This window comes from Manis javanica, chromosome X (genome assembly GCF_040802235.1).
Source record: "Manis javanica isolate MJ-LG chromosome X, MJ_LKY, whole genome shotgun sequence".
In the NCBI taxonomy this organism is placed as follows: Eukaryota; Metazoa; Chordata; class Mammalia; order Pholidota; family Manidae; genus Manis; species Manis javanica.
The window spans coordinates 32,178,288-32,206,272 of record NC_133174.1 but is presented as its reverse complement, the minus strand read 5'-3'; the positions used below and the strand labels follow the sequence as shown (position 1 = coordinate 32,206,272).

At 47.1% G+C, this 27,985-nt stretch overlaps 1 long non-coding RNA gene across 1 annotated transcript in view; it reads left to right on the top strand.

The window, feature by feature from the left end:
• Nucleotides 1-1,483: 1,483 nt before the first annotated feature.
• The window catches only part of LOC118968939 (uncharacterized), a 34,419-nt gene continuing 7,917 nt past the window's right edge, over nt 1,484-27,985 (top strand). Inside the window, exons 1-2 of the long non-coding RNA XR_005056823.1 lie at nt 1,484-1,734; nt 16,389-16,652. This is a non-coding gene — a long non-coding RNA (uncharacterized lncRNA). The remainder of the gene's footprint in view (nt 1,735-16,388; nt 16,653-27,985) is intronic.

Sequence of the window (27,985 nt, the reverse complement as noted above, 5' to 3'; positions counted from 1 at the left end):
CGCCCTCTGAGGGCACCTCCCTGCCCACAGCTTGAGCTCAGACTTCCAGCCTCTGGAACCGTGAGACGGGACATCTCTGTTGTTTCAGCCACCCTGTCTGTGGTACCTAACAAACTAATACACAAGTCATCCTGTATTCTTAGGTTGCAGGATAAGGCATGGCAGGTATGGCCCCTCCTAGTGAAGGCCTCATGCCCCCAATTAAGGGGCAGCCACAGAGGCAGCAGGAGCCATGGTGTGGGGAGTGGAAGGGCCAAGCAGAGTATTTCTGGCAGCTTCTACTCCCAGCATCCCTCCTCTCTCTTCCCTACTGCCTCACAGGGCCAGTCACAGGGCAGTCTGTGAGTGATTGCAGAAGGGACAACTTCCCAGGCCTTCTGTACTTCCTGGAGGAGGTACCACAGCCAGAAGTTGTTCCCCAGGCTCTAGTGCCTGAAGCAGGGGACAGAGGAGGGGCTGCCCCAGAGGGACAACCTTCTCCGCGGGGACCCCAAGGCCAGGTTCTCAAGGGGCTGACCTCACCGAGGAACCAGAAGAAGCTCTAGCCTGTGGGCCCACCTACTTGGTCTCCTAGGAGCTGGGGGCTGTTTTTAGCACATGTCCCCCTTCTCTCTTTCTTTCTGTCTTTTTTTTTCTAAATAAGAGAAGGCAGTTCCTTCGGCACCAGGAGCAAAAAAGAGGGAGGGGGCCAAGAAATGAAAGACTCAGAGAGTGTTACACATAACAGTGGGCGTATTTTCTGGAAAGCAGCCGACAATCAGTGTTTGCAGACGCCTTTTATTTTATATTATTTCCTCATCTGTTCAGCTTTCTTGGGCAGGAGCCAGCAAGTTAATATTCTCAGTCAAAGTCGGTCTTTTATCTGTCAGGTTCAAAATGAAACTGAGTCGCTTGGGTTTTAAAACGTCTCAGCCAAAAGGCAAACACACCTTCTCAGCAGCTCTAGCCCAGGGGCAGTCACTTGGGCTGCCACCTCTGTGAGCAGCTCCCACTGAGGCACTCTTATGGGGCTTTTGAGTGTGAGTGGCTTTGTGTCTCCTTAACTAGGACATGGGTCACCCCCTGGGAGCCTGGCCTGGCTGTGGCCTTTTGGTGTCATGGTCCCGAGCATGGTCCCGTCACCCAGGGCCCGGCTCGCCTCAGCAGATCATGCTGGAGCCCAGGACAGTTTGGCGGGTTACAGGAGGCAGGCGGGAGGAGAGGTAGGGAGAAGGTGGTAACCCCTGCCTGAGTCCTGCTTAGAGTATTGAGAGAACAGAGCTGTGGTGGTTTTGAGACATGCCCCCAAATTCTCTGGCAGTCCTTCCATGAAAAGGTGGCCCCCAAACTCCCTCCGCTTGAGTCTGGGCTGGCTTTCATGACTCACTTCTAACAAACAGTTAGAACAAGAGTAACAGAGTGATGCTGTGAGATTTCCAAGGCCACATGAGAAAAGGGGATACACCTTCCACCTGGCTCTTTCTCACAGGACACCCACCTCGGGAGCTGCCATGGAAGAAATCCAGCTGCTCTGAGGCCACCGTGCTGGAGAGGCTGTGAAGGGACCACACAGAGAGACCAGGGCCCCAGCTGTGCCAGCCCCCAGCTGTTGGAGACTTCCCAGAACGAGCACCAGACTTGTGAGAGAAGAGAGAGGTGGGGATGTCCCCTCCTCCAGCCATCTGACTGCAGCGGCATGAGAGGCTCCCAGGTGCAGCAGGCTCACTGGGCTCAGTCACCCCAGAACCCTGGGAGGTAAGGATAAAATGCTATGGCTGTGCTATACCATTAAGTTCAGGGGTCTGCTGTGCAGTAATAGATAACCAGTACACTGGCCTTCTCCCTTCTGATGTTGTCTTCTCCAGAGCAAAGCTGTGGAAGGTAGGTGCCTTTCTGCTGTACTAATCCTCCCTTGGCAGGACAGCCTGAAGGAAAGAGCCGCTGACCTTGGGTCTAAAGACCTAAACTCTAGTTCTGATTCTTCCTAACATACGGCCTTGCTCCACTCTCTCAACCCTCCTGGACCTCAGCTTCCATATCTATACAATGGGGATGATGGATAAGACAAGCTTCACAGAGCACAAATGAGATGGTGGGTGTAACTACCAGATTTCTCAGTGCTCTGAGATAAAAGATCTGTAAAGAACACATTTCTCCACATCACAAGGGTATGGCACGAAGATATATACAACCTGTAACAACTGTAACTTACATGCAACTCCAAGAGAAAAGGGGCCCTTTGTCAGATGTAAGAAGTACTCAAAGCTCCTTCTTATTTTTATGTTGTGTCATAGTTACAGGAGAGCAACCAATGAAGCTGTTTGGCCATGAAGATTAATTTCATTCTGGGAAGCCCATGGCTTTGTGACCCCAATCAAAATGTGGTTCTCTGCAGTCAATTCGGGGCCTCCCCTGGGTTTGGAAGCCATTCAAAATGTAGTGGGATGTCCCTGGGGCTAAAATTTCAGAAGTCCCCTATATCAATAACTCCCCACCCAACCCCAGACCCAGCGGGACTTGGTAGGATATTTGGGGGTCAATTGAAATTGGAAACAGGTTTTATGGGAGGAATGAGGAGCGAGAATTTCCCCTCCTGCTATACTGCCCCTGCACTCAGCTTGTACCTGGAGTTCTGCTCTCCTTTCTGAGTGTTCCTCCCTCGGCACTAACCCCTTGGCACTTCTGGGGGCCTCTCCCTTCCCTACAATATGGCTGCTGCTAATAAAGGCATAAATGCTGCAAAGCACTTATTACAGTAATATTATCTTTATATTATCCCAGCATTACCAGGCCGGGCGCGGGGGCTGGGGAGGCGGGAGAACCTCTTTGGTGCTGTCAGTAATCGGAGGAAGGCAGTTTAGTTTAATGATAATGACTTACACTTACATAGCTGCCCTCATCCCAGAGGACCCTGGAGCACTTTACAAACACACTCTCGCTCTGAGCCTTTCGAACAAACCTGAGCTGCAGCAATGCTTATAAATAATATATACTCTGAGTGCCTCTATATACTGCAAATGTATGATATAAATATGTATAAATGTAACAAATATGATTTTTGCATGTTACATTTATAATCTTTAAAAAAAGTGGTGACCCATCATGGGTGTGCAGCCACGAAACAGACTCATAGGTTGCAAAGTCCAATAAATATCAATACTGCGCAACCATTTACAACAGGTACCAGCCCAGGGCTTTTAAAAGCTAAGGAAGTCATTCAGGGTCTACATTCACTGGGTTCCTCTTTCACTGGGAAGGTCATTCTCAGGTCAAGTTTGTTCAACCAGTTCCAGCTTGGGGTGTGGCAAATGCACAGATATGGACAGTCCTAGATGCCCACCAGGGCTGATTTGTAAGTGTTGACACTGATACTGTGTGATCACGGACAAAGCAGGAGCCTTCTCTGGGCCTCAGCTGAATCCTTAACATAACTGGATATAAGGTTCTATGGTAGATTGTGGTATTGCTCCTGATCGTTCAGGCCCTTGCTATATTAAAATTATACATTTATGCCATTTGCCATGTGACTTTGTAATACTTCACAATAGAGTAGGTAGAGCTTACTTCCCCACCCCATGGATTTGGGGTTTGGGCATATTTTATGATTGCTATTGTGTAACAAACTGCCCCCAATTTACATAAAGAAATTGTTTTACATTCAGTAATGTAAAGCAACAGCCATTTTATTATGTCCATGGATTCTGTGGGTCAGAGATTTGCTTAGCGCACAGTGGGGATGACTTGTCTCTGCTCCATGATGTTTATGACCTCAGTTGGAAAGAACTAGAAGGCTGGAAGTGACTCAGTGGCTGGATGCTGACATCATCTGAAGGTTTGTTCTCTCACATGCCTAGAGTCTGTGCTGGGCTAGCCTGAAGATTAGGACAGCCAATCAGAGAGGTTGCATGGAGCCTCACAGCACAGAAGCCTGAAGAGTCAGGCTTCTTACATGGCAGCTCAGAGCTCCAAGGGCAAGGGATCCAGTGACAAGGTGGAAGCTGCATTACCTCTTATGACCCAGTCTTGAAGATCAGTGTCACTTCCACTGTCCTCTAAGGTTGAAGGAGTCACGAATCCATCTGGACTCAAGGTGAGGGGAATTGGACTCCACCTCTCAATGGGAGGAATGTCAGGGTCACTCACATTGGACGGGAGAATGTGGGATGGCATATATTGCTGTGGCCATCAGAATGAGTTGCTGCATAACAAATTAGCACAAACCTAGTGGCTTGTCACCATGTGCATTTTCACCATTTCTGTGGGTCAGGAGTTTGAGCAGAGCTTAACTGGGTCCTCTGCTGGATGTCATAAGGCTGCCATCAAGGTGTCAGCCAGATTGCATTCCTTTCTGGAGCCCGGGATCCTCTTCAAAGCTTGTGTGGTGGTTGGCAGAATTCAGATGAGAATCTGCGGAAGGTTCGTGCTAAGCATGGTAAGCATCACTGGTAAAACCACGTGAAGGTGCATAGGCTACCAAGAAGAGCTTCACACATGGTCCTTGTTATTCTCCAATGACATTGTAAAATTTCCAAGGTCAGGGACACTGTGTTATACTCACTCTGAATGTATCATATGACCTAGAGCAGAACTAAGCACATGGCGAGGCAAGACATGGCTGGCTGGCTGGCTGGCTGCACTGAGGGATGGATAGATGGACTAGGGATGAAGACTTAAGATCCAAGGAGATTCTGAGAGCGTATCAAGGAATAGGAGAGGGAGATATCTGGTGTGTCTCTTGAGGACAGTGTGATGGCTCTGGGGGAAGGTGCAGTATGGTGGCTACAGCAGGACCTTTGAAATCAGACAGACTTGGGTTTGGACTCTTGGTCAGCCCCTTTCTAGCTGGGTGACCTGGGGTAAATTACTGGACCTCTAAACCTTCAGGTTCCCCAGTGGTAAAATGAGGGCTATGGGAAGATCATGGTAAGCTGCTTGCATGGCCCATGTAGATGCCTGTTTAGCACCCGCTGATGCTGTGAGGGGCATCAAAGTATAGTGTGTTTGAGCTCAGGTTCCAGAACTGTGTTGCCTGGTTTGAAGCTTGGGTCTACCACCTCCCTGTACTCAGCTGTTCAACCCCAAAACCAAGGAACTGAAGCTGAGACCTTTCTCTCCTTCACTCCTTGCTTCACTGCAAACAACCACTGGGTCCTGTCAGCTCTCCCTTCAAGATCTATCTGGAACCTGTCCACAGCTCTCCACCTCCATCTGGTCCCAGCTGCCATCATCTCCCACCAGGACAGAGCCACCCATAGTCCCAAGATGCTGTCACCCATGCCCACAATCTGCCCTCCACACTGCAGCCAGAGAGATCATTGTCGCTTTTCCACTGAAAACTTTCTGGTGACTTTTAACTTCACTGGTCCTAAAATCCTTGGCACAACTCTCAGGGCTCTGCACCCAACTCCTACCAACCTTGCCCTCATGCCTTAAGGAACCAAGGCCCTTCCTGCCTCAGGTCTTTTAAATCTGCTATTTCTTCTGCTCCAAATGCCGTCTCCATCCCCCATTGCTCCCAGAGGACTCTTCATCCTTCATTCCTCAATTAATGTCCATCTGAAGGAAGACCAACACCCTTCCCCCCATCTAAATTAAGTACCTTTGCATCTTTGACACTGCTGTGTCCCTTTGGAACATCATAATTCATAGTTAAATATTTGTGTGTTTATTGAACATCTGTCCATCCATCCCCATTAGACTCTCAGTTCCATGAGGGCAGGGAGGTTATTTCTAGCCTGATATATAGTTGGCCCTCAAGAAATATGTAATGAATGAATGGAAACATTTACAATTTCCTAGATCCCTTATGAACAGTGGCATCTAATACTCATAACAATTCCTACTGAGAAGCAGGCTCAGAGAGGCGGAGCAAGATATAGTCAATGTCACCCAGCTGGTGAGTGGCAGAACTAGGGATGAGGCCCATGGCCCTCTGACCCTGAAGGCTTTGCATTTTTCAGCAGCATCTCTGTTGGATGCTGGCCGGGTACAAGATTCCTGAAGTATGCAGACGGAAGTGAGAGATCTGTGCCTCTGTGTAGGGTGGGAGTGAGAATGGGGGCTCACTTGGACTTCCTGTTTACGGGTAGCAAAAATATTATACAGTCCAGGGTGGTGGGTGCTGTGATGCAGCACCCAGATCCCCTTTCAGGGGAGGGCTCACTGTCTAGTGCTCTTTCTAGCCAGCTCTTAGATCTTGACCTCTTTAGAGACAGTCCAAGCTGCTGAGAGGTGCCAAGACTGTGACCATGTTCCTCCCAGCATGGCCCACATCCAGTGACTGAGGGGCATGAAGTCCTGCCTCAACTCACTGCAAGTCTAATGGGCCATTGGAGCACCAGAGCTCCTTGTGGGACAGCCAAGGCTGTCCTTGTGCCTTCACCACAGCCTGGCTTCCCCTTCTGATGGCTTCTGTTACCCCCACTCCCTCCCATAGGCACTGATCCCAGGGGCATTCCCTAAGGAACAGTCCACATGCAGAAGTCCATCTTAGAATCAGCCTTCTGGGGCCTTCGGCCTGTGACATTCAGTGTCCCAGAGCTTCCCATCACCTACTTAGCTTTAGCACACAGTTCATGCATTTGTATCAAGGTGATGCTGGGGCTGCTGTCCAGGGACGGTGCTGTGAGAGCCACTGGTAAAGGGAAACCGCAAATAAAAAGGGACTCTGGTTCTCTTCTTAGTCCTACTCTTTGTGGCCCCTTGGCAATGTATCCCCACCAAGTTCCCTTCCAGCTGGGAACTTACATTTAATTATGTTGAAATCATCAAAAAGATGTCTGGCCTGAGTGGACCCTTGAGTAGTGGAAATAGGCCAGAAGACTGAACATGAGTGAGTTGTCCTTTCCCTCTGGCTGCCACCTAGAGCCCTGACTTTTGGCTCCATTTGGCTCCCCTCCCTCCAGGCAGCCAGCTGTCTTGCACCCCACCTGCTCAGGGAGCCAGCTCCCCAGGCACGTGTGCTCCAGACACTCTGGGCAAAGCCGCTGAGTGTTCTAATCTACTCTCCCTGTCCCTCAAGCTGGAAGTCTCCAGAAGAGTGACGCAAAAGCAGCCAAGAGGTTGGGCTGAGGCTCAGGGAACTAATTGAAGAACGACTCCTCTGCGGGGTGTTAATACCTTGCAAAGAAGTGAATCTACTGGCATTTTTTTAGAGTTTAATAAAAATATATATGCACCATGAGAAAATCATAGCAATAATTCCTTGCACCTTTGTTCCAAGAAGCCCAAAGCACTCCCCATATATTATCATATTCATTATCCTATTTTCTTCACGTTTCTCATTAATTTTTTTCTGAGGTGATATATTAATATGAAATTCTAAATCACATTAAGAAGACCACGAGCCCAACTCGTTCTCCTCACCCTAACTCCACCTTTCTCTGCCCCCCTTCCAATCCATCATCCTCACTGCCCCCTCCTTCTTCCACCCAGGGGAGGGCAAATCAGAAGCTAGTAAGCAGCTGACCTGGGTGTGGTGGGGAGCAGAAGACTGGAGAAGGGCAGGCAGCCAAGTGCCACTTTGCCAGTAGCTGCCTTCCCATGCCCTGTCTCCAGGACGCCTCACTCAGACCAGGACACTGATGCCCCTCATGGAAGGAAACCTGCCTTGCAGCCCAACTCCCCTTAATGGGTGTAAAACCTACTCCCCCCGACCTCGCATGCAAGTGGGAAAGAATCAGGCTCATTACAGATATTATCATGCAGCACTTCATATTTCAAAGAGCCTTATAATCGCTAATTAGTTATTGCCAGAGAATATGGAAATGGCACCTTGCTGGAATCCCGCAGACCCCGCCTGCAAGCACGTCAGCCTCACTCTGGTGGCCTGGCCTGGTCTGCCCAGGCATCCGGGAAGTGTGATCAGCCACGGGGCAGAAGGCATGAGTCCTGGCCAGTGCTGGTCTGCGTGGGGGTTTCTGGGTCACCTGACTGCATTCTGTCAGCTTAGGAGAGCCCAGAAATGTGGCAAAAGAAAAGAGGCAGTAGAAAATTAAAACAGATTCTCAGAAGAGGCGATGAAGCATTCCCTTCCCACTGTGATGAGTTCAGTTCCCCATAGGACCTGATGGCTGAAAAGGGCCTGGGGCTCACACCCAGTGTAGGTGCATATGCATGCCAATGGTGAGCCCACTCCATAAACCTCCTAAAGAGCTCAAGAGCACACAGGTCTTCTGATCAGGTTCTGAAGCCCTTGTTCCTATTCCTTTTTAGCTAAGGATAGGCAACCGTAGGGTTTGAACGGATGTCCGGGGCATCTCCCTCTCCCACCCAGGGCCTGTATCTACTCCATCCCATCTAACTTCATTTTCAAAAACAATTCTTGAAGAAGGTGAAGAGCTACAGTCTGCAGTCCTCTCCAGAGAAAGGAGGGACAAGCAGCAGCCTCATTCACCCTGGATAACCTCAATCTCATTTGAATATCATAAATCCCAAGAGCAGCTGGAGTCAGAAGGGGCCTCAGTGGGTGGGCCCTGGCCAGGTTGACTTAGTCTCTTGGACAGATGCTGTTGCTGTCTTGGATGAGAGTGGAGGATGCAGGGAGCACTTTCCTTTACAATTCCATACCTCATCTTTCCTGTAAATGGGGACTGAGGAGGTGTGAACTGAAAGAGAACTATGAGCAAGGGCAGCAAAAGCATTCGTTCCAGCAAAGCTTGCCACACAGGTCACAGAGGGCAGGTGGGACAGAGGCTCAGGAGGCTCTCCTGGTTTACACATCTTTGGTGGGGACTCAGCTGTGGGAAGTTCCAAAAATGCTTCGACTCCCAGGGAGTGATCAGAGGTTGCAAACACATTTCCCTGGCTTTCTTCTCTTCCTGGCACCAGGACGTGCACAGGCCACTCAGTCGCCTTATTATCTTATTTCCCCTAATGACTCCACTGTTTGCTCCAGCTTGCAGAGCAAAGATGAAGAGATGGAGATGCACGTCTGCTGGAATTAGTCCTCAGTCTATGTCTTTGGAGGCTTGTGTCTACAATACCCATGCTTTCCCCTTGCTGGCAGGTTACCTAGCAGAAGCTGCCTGCTCTCAGCACAGAAGTGTGCTGCGAAAGAACCTGATGTGCTGCTGGACCTAACTTCCAGCACTCCAGTGGGAGCAGGAGCCTCAGCCTCGCCTGCACTGTAGATGGCAACCCTCACAATGAGAATTCAGTGAGGTCCGGCCTGTCAGGCAGCGCCAGGGGTGTGGGGGCAGGGGGTTGGACCATGTAGGCAGGTTCCCCAAAGCCTTTGGGAAGAAGCACTTAAGTGATCCGGATCCTCCTTGGACATGACAACTGGCCTTCCAGCTTCTCTTTCCTCCCTTAGTTTCAGGCTGAGGCAACTGGCTGGGAGGTCCTAGCCAAAGCCTTATCTGCCTCTTCAGTCCTCTTAGTGCCCCTCCCACCGCTATCTTGCCCTGCTCCTTTCCTGAGGTCCCAGAAGTCAACAGCATCTTCCCTCCCTAGGGGTTGTGGAGCCTGCCTTTCCTCACAATTCCTAGGCCCAAAGGCCTCCCTTTCCCTCCTGCTCCCCGAAACTGCCTTGAGGTTTCCCAGTCCTAGCCCGCCTTTTCAGTCCCGCACCTTGCTGAAATACCCCACAAACGCAAGAGAGCTCCAGTTTGAAGGCCACCCAGAGCTCTGCTTCACAGCACTGAAGGTGGCTGGAAGATGGGCTCCATGAAGCTGGGGTACACACAGCCGGCAGCCACCTGGCTCCCTGGCTTTAGCTATCCACTAAGTACATCACCATGAGAACAGGCTGCCGAATGAGCACACAGGACATGCCTTTCCTAATCTGCTGAAATCTACTCTGCTCCTTATTACAGATACTGAGTGTGCATGCACACACGCACACCTACACATGCTCACTCACACGTGACTACACCGCACCCTCACACACATGTCTGCTCACTCACACAGGCACCCATGATCACATGATCATATACACACTTCCTTGCACACTCACATGTGTGTTCCGGCTGTGTCCTCAGCCCAGTGAAACCTCTAGCTTGAGATTTTTATTACAACACGGGAGTTAATTTTGAGTCAGGACTGGGAGTGCCGGGACAGAGAAACAAAGGGCCCATTTCCTCCACCATCCCAATTGCTCCCCCTTCAGGCTGTAGCTGGGCAGGCAGGTGGCAGTGGAAGTGGAACTGGAATGTGGGAAAAAGAAAGGAAGGAGACGGGGCAGGAGAAGGTAGAGAGAGTGGTGAGGAGGGCTTTGGGTCTGTAAGAGACTCAGAGCCTCTGCTGAGGGTTAGAAAAGCAGATTGGAAGGTGCGAGAAGGCAGACCTCCTAGTTCTTCTCTGACCCCAGCAGAAAGATATTGTGTGGGGAAAGTAGAGAACCGGGGGTCAAGTGACCTGTGGGACTTTGGGTCAGGAGGTCACATACCTTCTCCAAGTCTGTTTCCCCACCTCTAAAGTGGGAATAAGGATATTTGCCTTTTAGAGGTGCTGGGAGGAGGAGCAATAATGCTTGTAAAGAGCCTGAAACAGGGGAAGGCCTCCACAAATCTACTATTGTCACAGATGCCTAAACTGGAAGGGATCTTGGAAGGTGACAGTTTCTTGGCCCCACTCGTAGAGGGTTTACTTGGGACACATGGTGATGGACTTCCTTCCCTCACTGCAAAGCTGTGCCTCTCGTGTGACTCATGCCAATTGTCCAGTCCCCTGGGCCATGGTGTAAAGAGTGGCACTGTCACCCACAGGGAAGGAAGAGAGGGCCGGATATAAGGTTCATGCAGTAGGGTGGGGTGGCCCCCAGGACAAGTGCCAAGGAGAGCAGAAATGCACCTCTTTATCTTGTTCCTGGGGAAATAGATTTCCAATGGCTTGAGGTTTACCCAGAACCACCATACAGGACCAAAAATTCGGGAACCCACAGGCACGCAGCCCATCGCTGCAGGGAAAGGGTAGAGAAAAACTCCCAGCTTTGTGGCTACCTGCCCCAGAGAAATGGCACTGCTTCTCTGGCTGCTGTCTTAAGAAAATGGTACCAAACTGATCTCTCATCTGCTCTCTGAACCTCTTGGGGGCATCCTGAAGAGCAAAACACTGAGCACAAGGAGGCTGTCAGGGTAGGGGTCAAGGGCCCAGATTCTGGAGCCGGACCTTCTGTGTTGGAATCCTGTCTCTACCACTCACCAGCTCTGTGACTTATTGTGCCTCTGTTTCCTCATCTGTAAAGTGGGGAGACTTTAGCACAGTGCCAGACACATGGGAAGCCCTGTCGCAATGTCGGCTCTAATAATTCTGGTTCCACTCCTCAGTCAGCTGCTCTGAATGGGGACTACTTCTCAAGGGGAAGGTGGGTTAGCTGTGGCCTTCCTGCCTGTACGAAGGGCCACAAGGTGGTGAGTCTGGGGCCTATGCATGGAGCACCCGTCGTCATGGCGATTTAGTTTCTCTCAGCCATGTGGACCCACAACATGGTCCTCTGTTAGGCACATCTAGTCAGGGCTCCCTGGTGGCAGGCTGCTCCCCCAGTCAAGATAAACTGATCCCTTCCAGTCACCATCTGCTTCCACCCAGTGTCTCCTGGGCGTCCTTATTGAGCTACACTGCCACATACAGGTAGACCCAGGTTCAGCTCAGGTCTGCCTCGGCCTCTCCTCTCTCAGTCCCCAGTCCAGGCATGGTCCCCATCCCCCTTCCAGCTCTTCCTCTCCACTGGGCAGGGGTCCCTAAAATGAGGTGCCACCTTCTCCGTGCTGCTTATCTGCCCTCAGCCACCAGGGCAAGACCTTGGCTTATCTGGGGACAGGGGCTGGGGGTGGGAGGTGGCAGCCCTCTAGGAGGCAGGAGAGGAGGGTGAGGGGGTGAAGGGGCAGGCAGGCAGGAAGGGATTAGGAAGTGGAGGAGAGCAGGGGGAAGGAAGGTGATGGGGTAGAAATGGACGAGGGGAGAGAAAGGGGTAAGGCAGGGCCGAAAGGTACCAGGAAAGGAAGGGGGAAGGCGGTTGGGAGAAAAGGAGGAGGTGTGGGGAGGGAAGGAGAAGGAAGGGAGGCTGGGAAGGAAGCGTGGAGGGAGGGAGAGGAAGCAAGAGGCAAGGAGGGAAGGGAGAGAAGAGAAGTTAGAAGAAAATGAAGGTGGGGGAATGGGGCTAAGAAAGGAAGGGAGGGAAGAGGGAGGCATGGGGTGGGGTGAGGAGGGAGGCGGGAAGAGGAAGCGGCAGGAAGGGAGGGTTCAGAGAGGATGGGACTGCTTTCTCTCTGCTTCTTGTCCCCTCTGACTCCAGTGTACACCACCCACTCCCGCCTCTGCCGCGCACACATTCTATGATAGGTTTTGTAAAAGAAGCCATACAAAAGGGAGAATAAGAGAAGGAGGGCTCTTGAGAAAAGCTACACATGTAAGGGTTCTGAATGGCACATCCTGACCTTGGACATCTGAGTGGCTGGAGACAAAAGTCCTGGCCCATTGCCAGGCAGGACAGGATGGCAGGAAAGTCAGTCCAAGTTCAAATCTCTTCTCTGTCTAGCAGGTTCCCTGGGCAGAGGACCTTGGAAACAGGTGGCAACCTGCCTAGAGTACTAGTTATCACATTTATAAAATGGGCATGATTGAAAAACCTGCTTTACAGGGATGCTAAGGTTATGTTAGGTTAAACAAACAAGCAAACTGAAGAAATGTAAAGGCCTTGGTCCCAGGGGCTGTGACCCAGCTCTTTCTTTAGTTCCGGTAGGAAATGTTGTTGGTGCCCTACCTGGGCTGGCACACCCCTCTGCCAGCTGCTGTGTGTTGGCTGACCCCTTCCCAGATGGGAGACTACCCATTGAGATGCCAGGGAGATTACTACCCCCTCCCCTGGGGCTCCTGGCAGCCCATGCCTGTGTAAGGGAGGAGATGTAAAAGCCCACCACCCTGCCTCCAGGTGGGCACTACCAAGCTCCCCAAGAGATCAGGCAGAGTCAAGACTTTAGCTGAACCCACACCTGTTCAGCTTTTCCTCTATTTTGCTTCCCTCATGGGCTTCTAGTAAGAGTCCTTCCTCAAAAGGTCACCTGCACCTAGATACCTGTCTCAGGCTCTGCTTCTAGGGAAGCCCACCTAAGACAGCACCTTCCAGAGGATTAGTTGTCAGTGTGCTGGGACAAAGACTAGGCCTAAGGTCAGTGACAGAATGCTGCAGAGGCAGGAAGGCCACACACAGCTCTGCCCTTACCCAGAGGGGCAGCATCAGGCCAGCTCTATGAGCCCCTGGCAGGTTCCAGGCTGCCCTGGGCTGGTCTTACCTGTCCTGGGAGGACTGGAAGAAGCTGATGAGATTCAAATGATGTAAAATAAAAACAGACTTGAAGGTGTGACCCCGAACGCTAGGGTTTGCTGGGACACCAAGCAGCCACCAACCATGGCAAATGTTCCAAAATGGCCACTGAGAAGCCTGCAGGTGGGGAGACTGGTGGAGGGGGAGGCTGCTGGTCTTGGGCACACACAGGGATGGGGGGCTGGGATTAATTTAAGGGATGAGAAGGAGTCAGGGCACACTTGAATGGGGGAGGTACCCACAAAGCTTCCGTTCTGTGTGCAATTAGTCTAGGGATGCCCTCATTTGCATAAGGTTCATAAATTTGCATAAAATTGCTGGAGGCCCTAACCACCAGTACAGAAAATAAAATAACATGAATAAATTAGCAGAACTGGCTGCGATTGGAGCAAGCCCGGTGTTTGGGGATCTTCTTCTAACTGAGGAGCACTGGAATGGCAGGAAAAGTGGCAGGAGTGTGACCCTCCAGAACAGCTCAGCTGCCCGCTGGGTGCCCCACCCAGCAGCTGGGCCCAGGAGCTATGAAATCAGGGCCTGAGGGGGCAGAGGCAGCCAGTGGGCCCTGGCTGGTAGAGGAGGCCTGAGAGGACCACAGGGGTGACAGGACATGTGAGGAGCCCGTGGGAGTATGTGAAAGGAAGCACGCTCAGTGTCCAGCCCCCATGTATATGGAGGCCTTTTCTCCCTCTGGCCTGAGCCATACGCTCTCTCATTTGATTCTCATGACAATCATCGGGAACTGTACGATTACTCCATTGAGGAGCCATGGAAACATAAGTTTGGAGGAGTTACAGATGTGCACAGGGTAACAGCAGCAAATGGCAAATCTGGGCCTGCCCAGCTCCAGGGCCCTTAGCAACCTCCCAGTGAGACTGTAGCCCAGCATCTGGCAGGCATGCAATAAATGTTTGTTGAATAAATGACAGTGTACATGGGGATGAGATTTGAGCGGAGGCAAAAGTCAAACCGAGGATGCTGTGAGGCAGTTCTTGAGGGAAAGCAGTTAAAAGTGAACCTCAGGATGCAATGTCCTCAATTGAATAAACAAAGCAAGCCCTGTCAGTGATCTTGGCAGGCGGGGAAGAGGCAACTAAATCATATTCCTCCCCACTCATGATTTCTGGGACCTGGTCTTTTCGTTCCTCTATAGCACTGACCCATCTTGCCCTCTTGCTTGCCTACCTTCAGAACCCTGCCTGACGCTCCAGGCACACCTCATTTTCAATGCTGATCTGGAACCTGTGGTCCTGGGTGAGGAAGCTGAAGCCATAGCTAACCACAGCTAAGAAGCTGGCACCATAGGCCAAGCCCGTTTCCCATCCCTGAAAGTGCACGGGCTCTTATCTTTGATTCTCATCCACTCGCAAGCCTTCACTGATGAACCGCCGATGTCTCTCTCCATTCTCTCTCCTCTTTTGCACTGACCCTGCTGGTTTAGAAGAACTCTCAGGGATTTTTTTTTTTTTTTTTGCCTCTGCTCTCTCTCTGAACCTCCTCCTCTCCCAAAGCCACTGTTAATGAATCAAATTGCCCTTCGACTTGAATTACAGGGAAAGCAACCTCACCCACTACTTGTGGCAGATGGGACGGCTGCCCCCACACCCACACTGGCCTCACTACAGTGACTCAGAGTGGATGTTTATTTTTGAATCTCACATCCTTTATCTGAGAAAATGGACTACCGATGGGAAACAATTACCTACCACTTACCCCAAAGGGCTGATGGGAGCAGATGGCACGTGCGATGGAGAAGCAGCACAGTGCATTAATGTCATCAGGAACGATCACAGCCATAATGAGTCCACATCACAGGGATTGAAAACTGAAAAGAGGCAAGAGCAACAGCTGGGCACTTCAGCCAGATGTGGTCACAGCCACCCAAATGGTTTGTTCCCATTTCACTTAATGAGCAGACAATGGTGTGAAGCTACAAGGGGACTCAGAGAAAACAGCCCCTGCTTTCAAACCTGTCCATTATCAGGGAGCCACTCACAGGGAGCACGTGGCAACTCACTGTTTACCTGGGCCTACTGAACCACTTTCTTCTGCTCTGACTGTATAAACGGTGTGTGTGTGTGTGTGTGTGTGTGTGTGTGTGTGTGTGTAGGTGCGTATGTGTCTGTGACCACACAGTGCCTCTACTAATTCTGCCCAGAAAGAAATGCAGGACACAGTGTCATAGTAAAGTCTATAGAGCTAGGAGTATTGTTCAAAGATAATACATAATGGATGTGAGAAAGATTTGCAAGGACACTTCGTAATTTCCTGAATTTGGATGCTGTGATATCAGGGACTGTAAAGACAGATGATAGATTAATTTCCTAGCTATAGAAAGGACAAGGATGAGGACCAATGATCCAGCCAGCATCCCTGACACTTCAGAGGGGTTTGGGCAGAAAAGGAAAAACTACCCCAGTGCAGAGTCCCCCTGACGCCTGCCCTGTTCAGCTTGCATCACAACCCCAACTTCACTCCTCACTCACACTCCCCCACCCCCTTCGCTGTAGGCTTTCTTGAAGCCCAAACCAGCTCAAAGATGCCTTCAGATTCTTTCCTTTTCCTCCCAGCTGGACCATGAGATGGGTTCCATACCAACAGTGTGAATGTGTAGGGTCTTAGCACACATTCTGGGTCCTAAATGTTTGGGGGGCAGGTTTATCTTACTAGATGTAACCAAGTGAGAAGGTTTTTGCTGGCACCTTTCTGCAGGCAATGGATGAGCTCTTGAAGATGCACAGCCACAGCCAACAGAGTTCAGTGACTTCAGAAACATCACACCATTTTTGGAAGCATCAATATTTACAGTGATTATTTAAACCTAGAATGTGAAAGCTGGAAGTAAACACAGAGAAGAGATCTTGCACAACCTCTTCATTTGGCAGACAAAGGAACAGAACCAGAGCATGTGGTGACTTGCCTAAGGTCACACAGCTTATGATTGCCTGGCTCCGCTTGATAATCTAGGCCTCTGAACTCAGACTGATACATTCTCTACAACACTATACACTTTATCGAGTTACTAGCTGTCTTTATCCATGTCAAAACATAGATTTTTGTTAACTATATTATGTAAACAAAGAGATGTTATCAATATAAAGCCTCAGCATGTCACGTTTTAATTAATCTTTGCTTCCACATTTTTTAGTTGCTGTGAACGCTGCTGAACTCATCAACCAACTTACTTGGTCTGGCTTCTATCTCAACCACTCCATTGAAACTGCTCTTTGCAACTACATATTTGTTGCTACACACAGAAGACACTTACCAGACCTCATTTTACTCAACACCTTGGCAGCATTTGACACTGCCAACCCCATCTCCTTCCCAGAATGCTCTGGCTCAGTGCTGCTCAAAATGTGTGCTTTGTGGACCCATACCAGTAGCCAAACTATTACTGGTCTGCAACAAGGTAAGTACAGAAACTAAGAAGAACAGAAATACTTTTATAGTAATTTGACAAGTGAATTTTTATCTGTTGACTCTATTCATAAGAAACGGAGTTTGTATTTTGAATGTCTGGTAATTTTTGTTAATCCATTTGTATTGCATTGTATTGTAAGAGTATTTGTCTGCAACACATTGCAGGGGACAGGAGCAGGGCAAGCTCTAGTCCTTCCCCAAAGATAGTGTATGACATGGTGCTAGAAGACTTTGTCTTTTCTGAATCCAGCTCTCCAGGGTTTCCTCCCACTCCACTCTCTAAAGTTTACATGCTGTCTTCACCGTTCTCATGCCTGCTGAACGCCCTTTTCTGATGAACTCCTGTGCACCTGTTGAATCTTAGCAGAGAGGTCATCCCCCAACCTCTGCCACCCCAGGAACTCTTTCTGTGCTGCCATCGAGCCCTTCACCATCCATGTGGCCCATGTAACCGTCCTCATCAGATACCAAGGCTACAAAGCCTCATTGTTTCTCCAGCCCCTAGTCCAGTGCCTGGCACACAGGGAACCCCCATCAGCCTTTGCAGTATGAATAACTTTCACCGGAGGTGACCTCAGCAGCACACCATTCACTGACTTAGAAGGCATTTTCCATCCACTCATTTCTTCTATTTTCCTTTGTCCTGCCGAACATTTGCAGTAGGCATCCTGGTTGTCAAAAATTAACCGTGAATAAAAATGTAGTACAATTCCTCCCTGGGGCCAAAGGCAGAGTTAGAAAACCCCAGGTTGCAACCATCCTATGTATTATACGATTTCCCTTTTCTGGGTTGAGGGGAGAGACAGCAGTGGTGTTTAATGCAGAAAATATACCCTGATGGTCTGAGTGCATCCTGGGAATCTGCCAGCCTATGTGTAAGAAATTGCCTAACCTTGATTCAAGCATAGATGGGGAGTTAGGAACTTGGGTTTAAGTCTTGGCCCGGTAGAGTGTTACCCACCAAGTGAATACCACAGCCTTTCCTGCCCTGTACCTCAGTATCCTATAGGGTGAATGAATTGCAGCCAGGGTGACCCTGCTAAGCTAAGGTATGTGTGTATGTGTGGGGGGGGATGCTAATTAGTGATCCTATAGCACACTGAAAATAGAAATGTCAAGTGTTACTATTAATAGTCATCTTTCTTCCACTCTGGTTTCCAAGGTCCCTTATGCTTTCACTCCAGAAACTCTGGATAATAAGGAGAAATGTGATTTGGAGGGAGAGCTATAACTACAGTGTAACTCAGAATGACTGGAAAAATAAAATGCAGATAAACATGCTGGTTTTTTGGAGTGACCCTGAAGACTGAAACACTAAAGAAAAGGTTAACTGATTTAATTTAAAAAATGTTAAACTTTGGCATTGCAAAAAAAAAATCCAGAAAAAACTAGACAAATGGAATACTGATAATATTTTTTTACATAGACAGCAATTGAAAGAAGAGTATCCTTAATATGTAAACTGATCTTGCAATCAATAAGAAAGTGAGAAATACCCACAGAAAAAAATGGGCAAAAGGCATGAGTAGGCAATCCACAAAAGAAGAAATACAAGTCAACTATATGTGAAGACTAAAGAAGTGCTATTTTATTTGGCTTCTCTTTGACTACCAGTAAGACTGAACCTATAGAACATGATTTTTCATTCATCAGATTAGCAAAGATTAGACATATTGATCATCCCCTGGCAAAGTGAGGGGAAATGGGCCATTTACATTTGTCACTAATGGGACTGTAAATAGGTCAGGGCTTCCTAGACAGCAATTGGGCAATGCATAACAAAAGCCATGTCCTTTGACTGACAGATTCCATCTCTAGAAATAAATCCTAAGGCATAAACAAGCAAGTACAGAAAGATGTGTATGATAAGTTATACCAGTGAAGTTTATAGTGGCAAAACAGGAAGCTATCTAGGTGTGTATCAATAGCTGAGAAGTTAAGCATGCAGTGGAAGATTACGTGCAATTTAAAAAGACGAATAGCTTTATATCAAGTCATATGGAAACGTGTCCATGACATGGACTAGAGATACCACTAAATGAAAAAACAAAGAAGCAGGAAGTGTAGAATGATTTGATTTTTAGGCATGTTTTTTAAAACATCTGGGTAAAAGTGCTCTGCAATCTTACTTTTTGAATGATGAGGTTACAGGTGATTTTTTTCTTTTGTACTTTTCCATAATTTCTTGGTCTTTTTATAATGCAAACTTACAGTTATCTCCATTGAAAAATACGTATTAGGGAGCATTTGGTCTGGTTATTCTGGCTGTTTTATGGAGGTGGAAGAAGCAACAATAAAGACATAAGCACAAAAATTAAAATAAGGAAATGAAATTTTTAACTAGCAGCAAATTTGTTTATTTCTCCCTGAAATCTTTATTTCATTACTCATTTTGGAACCCACTCACTTTATTCATGGAAGCTTCCCACCCCTAGCAGCCCCACCTTTCTCTTTTGAAAATATCCTGGAACATTCTATCACATTAGCTATCTCTGAAATCATTACTGAGTATAATACTTCTATTTTTAGTTTTTAAAATCACCAATAAAAATAATTTCCAATAAACACTGCTAAAAAGGATCACCTCTCCCTAGGGACATACATGATGACCTCTGAGTGAAGCTGTGCAGAGGTCTTGCTGGGGCCCAACCCCACTGGGATTACTCTCCCCAAGTGTACAGGGCACCCTTCACCTTTGCTGGGAGCCAGAAGCCCTGCTAGTGCCTCTAAGGGACCTTTCCATGTGTCAGCTTCTGATTATATTCTTACAGCATCCAATCAGGTCCCATTTCCATGTTTAGAACTGTAACCTGGAATGTCAAAGGGTCTTCTGTTAATAAATCTTATCCCATCTTATTCTAAGTGATAGGATAGGATTATGAAGATATACCAATCTTGCACTGAGAAAATATTTGCTAGAGAGACAAGAATATAGAAGAATCACTCTGGACTGTATTATTATTATTATTATTAATTATATAAAAAGGCATATATACATGCCTTTTGATATAATACCTATATATACCTTTGATATACCTATATATATGGTATATTAGATATATACCATATATCTATAATATTAGTGTGAAATGTAAGAAATATCTTACATTCAACTCTTTTTGACCTACAAAAATGGCAATTTCATAAATTCAATCTTACATATTATCATTCTATTGGACAGTTTATACCATTAGAAGAATTAAACAAATGCTACTGTTCTGAGATTGTTCTTGTTGCCTTTGTAGGGCAATGAAAACTTCCTTCCAGGGAAGCAGAAAAGTGAGCATTTTAAGTGGATTTGCCTCTGACCGAAGTATACTTAGGCGTGTATGTATGTGTGTGTGTCCTTAGAAACTAAATAGAAAACCATTCACACACTTTAAAAAATTGGTCTTAATCTAACTTCATCCTGTGCCCTGTCCAACAATTGCTTTGTTGAAATTGCTTGTTGAGTCTGTTCCTTTTTTCAGAACATTCATCTTTTAAAAAGGAGAAAAAAAAATCTTCCCAGGTGACATTATTATATGGCTTTTGATTTTGCACCTTATGGATCTGCTGTACCTCCTTAGAGAAAATTGCATCCTTTGATGGCTGGCCAGAGATGTTAAGCAACTTATCCAAGTTCACACAGCTAATTAGGCAGGGTGGGGAGTTGACCCCCTGGGCTTTTCTACCTGTCCACCCTGCAGAGGGAGTAAGGGCTGTTACCATCAACTTCCGTCATGAAGGACAGGTCTTTGGCTAAGTTAAATAGCAGGGCCAAAAACCAAGAGCCTGGAAGGTCTGAGGGAAAAGATCATCAGTTGAAAAATTATCAGGATCATTAGTAATGTTATTATTCATATGCTATGTCAGTGGCAGAAAACACAGGTTTATTTAAAATGCACATAATAATTTGAGTTTGCTCCAACATTTGGTTTCTGTCTAAATTATCTTTTAACTGATATGAATGCAAAGACTTGAAGACAAAAAGCAAGGCTTTTAAAAAAATCCATAACCATAAATTAAGACCATATTTACTATTCACACTGCTGCTTGCATCCCAGAACTTTCTCCCTTTTAACCCTTCACATCAGCAAGCCACATTTTCACCTTTTCTGGCCCAGTGTTTATTTTTTCTGGTAGCAATTGCATTTGGAGACCAAAGCATAATGCATTTCACAGTAAGAATCCTAATGGGATTTTTCGTAAACTGGTCCAACTAGCCCACTTCCCCGGTGGAAAGATGCCTCTAATTGATCTCTATGTAGAAACAGCAGCTGGTGATGAGAACCACTGTGCTCTGGTGGATAATTATTTTATCAGGACAAGTACTTCCATCATGATAAGAGAGAAACAGTAGGACCTGGGGAGAGACCCACAGAGTGCTCCAAACAGACAGACAGACACAGATAAGACTCAGCAAGAACCTGATGGTAGGACCCACAGCCAGGCAGCCTTAAATGGAACATTTCAGATCATGCATGATGGATTGGAGTCAGGTGGAAGCAGGGGGATGCTGGGAGGAGGGAAGTTGCAAGTGTGGCAGGTCAACAAAGGCCCGCTCCCCAGAGCGCTTGCCCCGGTTGGGAGCTTTGTTAGGGGGCGCTGTAGGGCTGCGGCTGCTGACTCCCCGCCCTGCAGAAGCCGCAGTTTCAGTCGGCCTGCCTGCGGTGGTTGAAACCCCCATAGCTCTTTTGGCAAAGAGTAGGTGTGTCCTGGCCAGGTTCCAGTTTGGGTAATTACAGCCTGTCAACCTAAATTCCCCCCAGGATTGCAGTTAAATATGGTACCCGTCTTCACAATTAAATTTTAGCTCTAATAGGACACTCGATTGTCATGTTACGTGACAGTTAAATAGCAACTGCATCATACCCCAGAGGTAGCTGCACTTTTGTGGTGACTACAAAGATTTCTCTGGGTGTAATAAATGACCTGCATGGACAAAATTGGAGGGGCTCTTTCTGCTAAATTAGAGTTGATAACTATAGGACTTTGCTCATCATTAAATTTTTTTCTCATATTCAGGGGAAAAAGAATATGGGGAACACTTAACACTCCAGTATCATTTCCAGTCCTTTCACCTGGAAATAAAAACCAGACTGCCAGGTTGCTGCTGGACAGATGAGGAGTCCAACTACCTTTCCAGCCTCCTTTTATCCAGGTCCCCTCCATTTCTTTGTTTCCATGGCACCAGCATCCTTGTCTTCCTCAAAAGGTGTCATGTACTCTGCCTCCCAACCGGCATCCACAGTTCTTCCACAGTCTGGAACATCTTTCTTTTGTTTTCTGCTTACAGAGACCATGTATCTGAGCAAGGTGTGGGTCAAATGCCACGTCCTTCATGAAGCCATCCAATCTTTTACTCTAAGCGTTTCTTTTCTTATGCTCCCTATACAGTGTTACTATTCTCCTTCCTCAGCATTTATTAAAATTTGTCTTATATCATAGTAAGTTGCTCATATATTGGCACTGAACTATGAGGTCCTTGAGGGCAGGAGCCTTGATTACTATTTCTTACACTTCTGTACAATGCTTAATAAATATTTCTGAAGGAGTGAAAGAAGACATCCCCTCTTTCTTTTCCAAGGATGTAAATAAGAATACCTGATATTTTTGAGCATTTGCTGTATGCTGATTATTGTTCTAAGCACTTCATATATACTATCTCATTAGACTTCAATGTTTATAAAACATTATTATTACTGCCCCACTTTTATGGATGAAAATACTGAGGCAACAGAGAGGTTAGAGAATTTGCGCAAGGCCACACAGCCACTAAGTGATGGTGCCAAGAGCAAAAGCCACCAGGCTTACCCCTAGAACCTCACATCCTTTCACTGCTGTATCGTATAGGATTTTTTTTTCTTATCCTAGTCTAACAGTCTTCCTTTTCAAAAAATTTTTATTTTGGTATCATTAATATACAATCACATGAGCAACACTGTGGTTACTAGATTCCCCCCATTATCAAGTCCCTACCACATGCCCCATTACAGTCACTGTCCATCAATATAATAAGATGCTATAGAGTCACTACTTGTCTTCTCTGTGCTATACTGCCTTCCCCATTCCACACCCCCACCACGTTATGTGTGCTAATCGTAATGCCCCTTATTCCCTTATCCCTCCCTTCCCGCTCACCTTCCCCAGTCCCTTTCCCTTTGGTAACTGTTAGTTCATTCTTGGGTTCTGTGAGTCTGCTGCTGTTTTGTTCCTTCAATTTTTGCTTTGTTCTTATACTTCACAGATGAGTGAAATCATTTGATACTTGTCTTTCTCCACCTGGCTTATTTCACTGAGCATAATGCCCTCTAGCTCCATCCATGTTGTTACAAATGGTAGGATTTGTTTTCTTCTTATGGCTGAATAACATTCCATTGTGTATATGTACCACATCTTCTTTATCCATTCATCTACTGATGGACACTTAGGTTGCTTCCATTTCTTGGCTATTGTAAATAGTGCTACAATAAACATAGGGGTGCATATGTCTTTTTCAAACTGGGCTCCTGCATTCTTAGGGTAAATTCCTAGGAGTGGAATTCCTGGGTGAAATGGTATTTCTACTTTTAGTTTTTTGAGGAGCCTCCATACTGCTTTCCACAATGGTTGAACTAGTTTACATTCCCACCAGCAGTGTAGGAGGGTTCCCCTTTCTCTGCATCCTAGCCAGCATTTGATGTTCCTAGTCTTTTCTATGTTATCCATCGTAACTGGTGTGAGGTGATATCTCATTGTGGTTTCAATTTGCATTTCCCTGATGATAAGCGATGTGGAGCATCTTTTCATGTGCTTGTTAGCCATCTGAATTTCTTCTTTGGAGAAGTGTCTGTTCATATCCTCCACCCATTTTTTAATAAGGTTATTTGCTTTTTGGGTGTTGAGGCATGTGAGTTCTTTATAGATTTTGGATGTTAACCCCTTGTCAGACATGTCATTTACAAATATATTTTCCCATACTGTAGGATACCTTTTTTTTTCTGCTAATGGTGTCCTTTGCTGCACAGAAGCTTTTTAGCATGATGTAGTCCCATTTGTTCATTTTTTATTTTGTTTCCCTTGACCAAGGAGATGTGTTCAGGAAAAAGCTGCTCATGTTTATATTTAAGAAATTTTTGCCTATGTTTTCTTCTTAGAGTTTTATGGTTTCATGGCGTACATTCAGGTCTTTGATCCATTTCGAGTTTAATTTTGTGTATGGGGTTAGACAATAATCCAGTTTCATTCTCTTGCATGTTGCTGTCCAGTTTTGCCAACACCAGTTCTTAAAGAGGCTGTCATTCCCCACTGTATATCCATGGCTCCTTTATCGTATATTAATTGACCAAATATGGTTGGGTTAATATCTGGACTCTCTATTCTATTCCACTGGTCTATGGATCTGTTCTTGTGCCAGTACCAAATTGTCTTGATTACTGCGGCTTTGTAGTAGAGCTTGAAGTCAGGGAGCATAATCATCCCAGCTTTATTCTTCCTTCTCAGGATTGCTTTGGTTATATGGGGTCTTTTGTGGTTCCATATGAATTTTAGAAAGATTTTCTCTAGTTCGTTGAAAAATGCTGTTGGTATTTTGATAGGGATTGCATTGAATTTGTAGATTGCTTTAGGCAGGATGGCCATTTAGACCATATTAATTTTTCCTATCCATGAGCATGGGATGTATTTCTGTTTATTGGTACCTTCTTTAATTTCTTCCATGAGTGTCCTATAGTTTTCAGAGTACAGGTCTTTCACTTCCTTGGTTAGGTTTATTCCTAGGTACTTTATTCTTTTTGATGCAATTGTGAATGGAATTGTTTTCCTGATTTTTCTTTCTGCTAATTCATCATTAGTGTATAGGAATGCCACAGATTTCTGTGTATTAATTTTGTATCCTTCAACTTTGCTGAATTCAGGTATTAGATCTAACAGTGTTGGAGTGGATTCTTTCAGGTTTTTTATGTACAGTATCATGTCATGTGCAAGCAGTGACAGTTTAACTTCTTCTCTACCAATGTGGACGCTTTTTATTTCTTTGTGTTGTCTGCTGTGGCTAGGACCTCCAGAACTATGTTGAATAGAAGTGGGGAGAGTTGGCATCCTTGTGTTGTTCCCGATCTTTGGGGAAAAGCTTTCAGCTTCTCTCTGTTAAATATGATATTGGTTGTGGGTTTGTCATATATGGCCTTTATTATGTTGAGGCACTTGCCCTCTATACCCATTTTGTTAAGAGTTTTTATCATGAATGTATCATATAGGTTTTTAATGAAATGTACCCAGTAACCCCATTGCCTTTAAAATTTCAAATCAACCCAGGTTTATGAAAGCACCACTCGTTTTCTAAAGGCTAATAAGTGTGAGGATGGAAGAAGCTGATAAGACTCAATGTACCTGTCTCCATTGTACTTAGGCTATCCTAAATACCAAGTGGGCTACTTTCTGAAATCTGCCTTCGTATTTGTCAGTTTCCATCCTTGGGCAATTATTTCACACCGAAAATGAGAAGGTGAGAATCTCAAGTATTCGCAGCCAGTCTTGCGACAGAGGTGTGAGCAAGGAGGAAGATAGCATGTTGTGATTAGAAAGAAAAGAAACAAATTCCAGCGATTGCAAAGCATAAGGAAGGGGTCAGCCTCATTATTCTAATGTATAGTTTTCTGTACCCATAGAAATATTTTGGTCCAACAAGCTAATTCCTTTAAGTGGTGAACACTCAATGCGGCAGACACGATTATCTTCCTTAGGTTTCTTGCCACTTTCTCCCCACCCGGCTGGGGGAAGGATTTCTGCAGCTCACCTCGTGCAATTAGAAACAGCCCCACAGGGCAGAGGTGCAGCCTGCTTTCTGAGATACTCTTCTGCCGCTGAAATAAAAACAGCCTTTGAGAATATTCTCCTGCCAAAATCATTTTAGCATTTCACTGTCACACAGTGGAAGGCCGAGAGAGAGAATGGGTGGGGGTGGGGGGGTGGCGGTAGAAAGAGAGACAGAGAGAGACAGAGAGAGAATCCTTTCCTTGAACGACTGGCAAGACCTCGTGAGTCTTTCCGTGTACCAGGAAATTAATTAATTTCCTTTTTTATTTTTGAAAAAGGGGGCCATAAAAACATAGTTCAAGATGTTACATTTTCATAAGGAAGAAGTCTCAATTGTAAATGAGTTCTTCTTTTAAGACAAGGCTGTAATTAGATTGCCCGTGGCGATGATGAATGGGGAGGGTGAAGGGTCCTCGCTTCTTTCTGGAGAAAGAAACAGCCTCTAAGGCGAGGCCAGGGCTGCCTCCGACAAGCCACGCTGGAGCTGGCGCCAAAGACTGTTCTGAAGCTGGAAGAAGAAAGGCTGCTTCTAAAACTAGGAAAGGCGATTGAAAGGGTGAGCCAAAGTAGTTGCTAAAACAGAGACCAGGGTGCCAACAGGGGGCGCCATACAAGGCCCGGCAGCCTCTGGTTCAGGGGCAGATCTGTGCTTTTCGCACAGTCTCTTTCAACCTGGGTATTATTTCTCTCTTGCACTTACTGAAAAGAGCAGAGAACTCCGTGGCGTCTGCTGCCCCTGCACAAATGTCTCTTATGGGCTGAATTGAGTCCCTTCCCCAAATCCATATGGTGAAGCACTAACTCCTGGGACCACAGAATGTGACTGCGTTAGAGGCAGGGCCTTTAAATACTAAGTCAGTGACAATGAGGCCATTGGGGTAGGTCCTAACCCAATCTGAGGGGTGTGCTTCTAAGAGGAGGAAATTTGAACACACAGAACGACCTCCAGGGTGTGCACAGAGGAAGGCCACGTGAGGACACACTGAGAAGCAGCCGTCTGCAAGCCAAGGAGAGAGGCCTCAGGAGGCACCAACCACCCTGCCAGCACCTTGGTCTTGGACTTCCAGCCTCCAGAACTGAACAAACAGAACAGAATCGATTTCTGCTGTTTAAGCCACCCAGTCTGTGGTACTTTGTTACGGCAGCCGGAGCAGTCTAATCCCCAAGTATTTTTCACAATGTAGTCCATGGACCACTTCCATCAGAAATGGATGAGCAGATTAAAATGCAAATTCCAGGGCCCATCCAGCCCTACTAAATCAAATCTCTAGGGCCTAGTAATCTGTAGTTTTTCCAAGTGCCTCCGGTCATTCCAGGGCACACTGAAATTGGGGAGACCCTGCAGTGGGACTTGGCTTAGAGAGTGTCACTTCAGTGGTGATCTGAAGGGAGCTACCGGAAGGCCACACTGCCTGAACCCCTCCTCCATTAGAAAGACATTCTTTGCAGTTAAACATTGCCCTCTCCCTGGTGGATATCTTTTCACTGCAAATAGCTCCTGGATGGGGGTGACAAATCAAGTCAATAACCTTCGAGTATGAATTCATTTATCAGCTGAATTCCAGTGGGATTGGAAGGATGCCAAACCTGAGAAAACCCGGACAGCAGAAATGAGTAGGGGGTTCAGAGATGGCAGCATGGTCCACACAGGAGGAAGGCGCAGCCTTGACCACTTGGTCCCAGCTACCCACCTTGGGAGTGGGGGTTGCAGCCCCACAGATGGGTAGTGCAGAGCCCACAGAGCACAGCTCTCAACAGGAAAGGGAACTGAGGAACAGTGGCAGGGCTTCTGGGAAAAGAGAGTTGACTCCCTGCTGTCTACTGTTTTCCAGTTTGCTGCTTGAAAGCTGAGGACACAGAAAGGCCTGCTTCTCTTCCCCACTAGGGGTGAGGTGTGTAGGGTGTGCCGAGAATCGGAGAGCGGCGATGGGGAATGGCATAAGGAGTGGATATTAACAGGGGTGAGGCACAAGATACTTAACAAGTGGCATGGTAGGGCTGAGGCATGGACCCATGAGAACAGAAGGCAGCTGGAAGCTGGAGCAGGATCCTGACCATCTCCTTTGTTTCAGCAGTTCAACTTTGAGAGCCCCTGGCCCTGTGCTTTGCCCATGTCAGAGCACAGGCCTGAGTAAGCACAGAAGAACAAGCCAGAGCATCAGAGAAGGAGGCTGGCTCTTTAGTCCTGCTTTGTAGGACAGTTGCTTTCATTGTTATTTATTTGCAAAGTCAGAGGCAGCATGCCTCCCCTTCTCGACAGGGCACAGGCCTGGCTTAATTCACTGCTGCACGATTGATTCAAGGTCAGTGTACTCCAGGCCAACGCAATTCCTGTGTGATTGTGGGGCACCCATCTCCTGAGGCTTCCAGCAAACTCTAATGGGCTGGGAGCATCAGCCAGCGGGTCAGGGCCAGTCTCCTGACTGCTGACAAGTGACTGACTGCCTCAGAGAGGGCTGCCAGGGGGCTGAGACACTCATGGCACTGGGACTTATAAAGAGCTGGAACTCACAGCCCTTTGTAGGCCTGGATGGATGCCTCCCC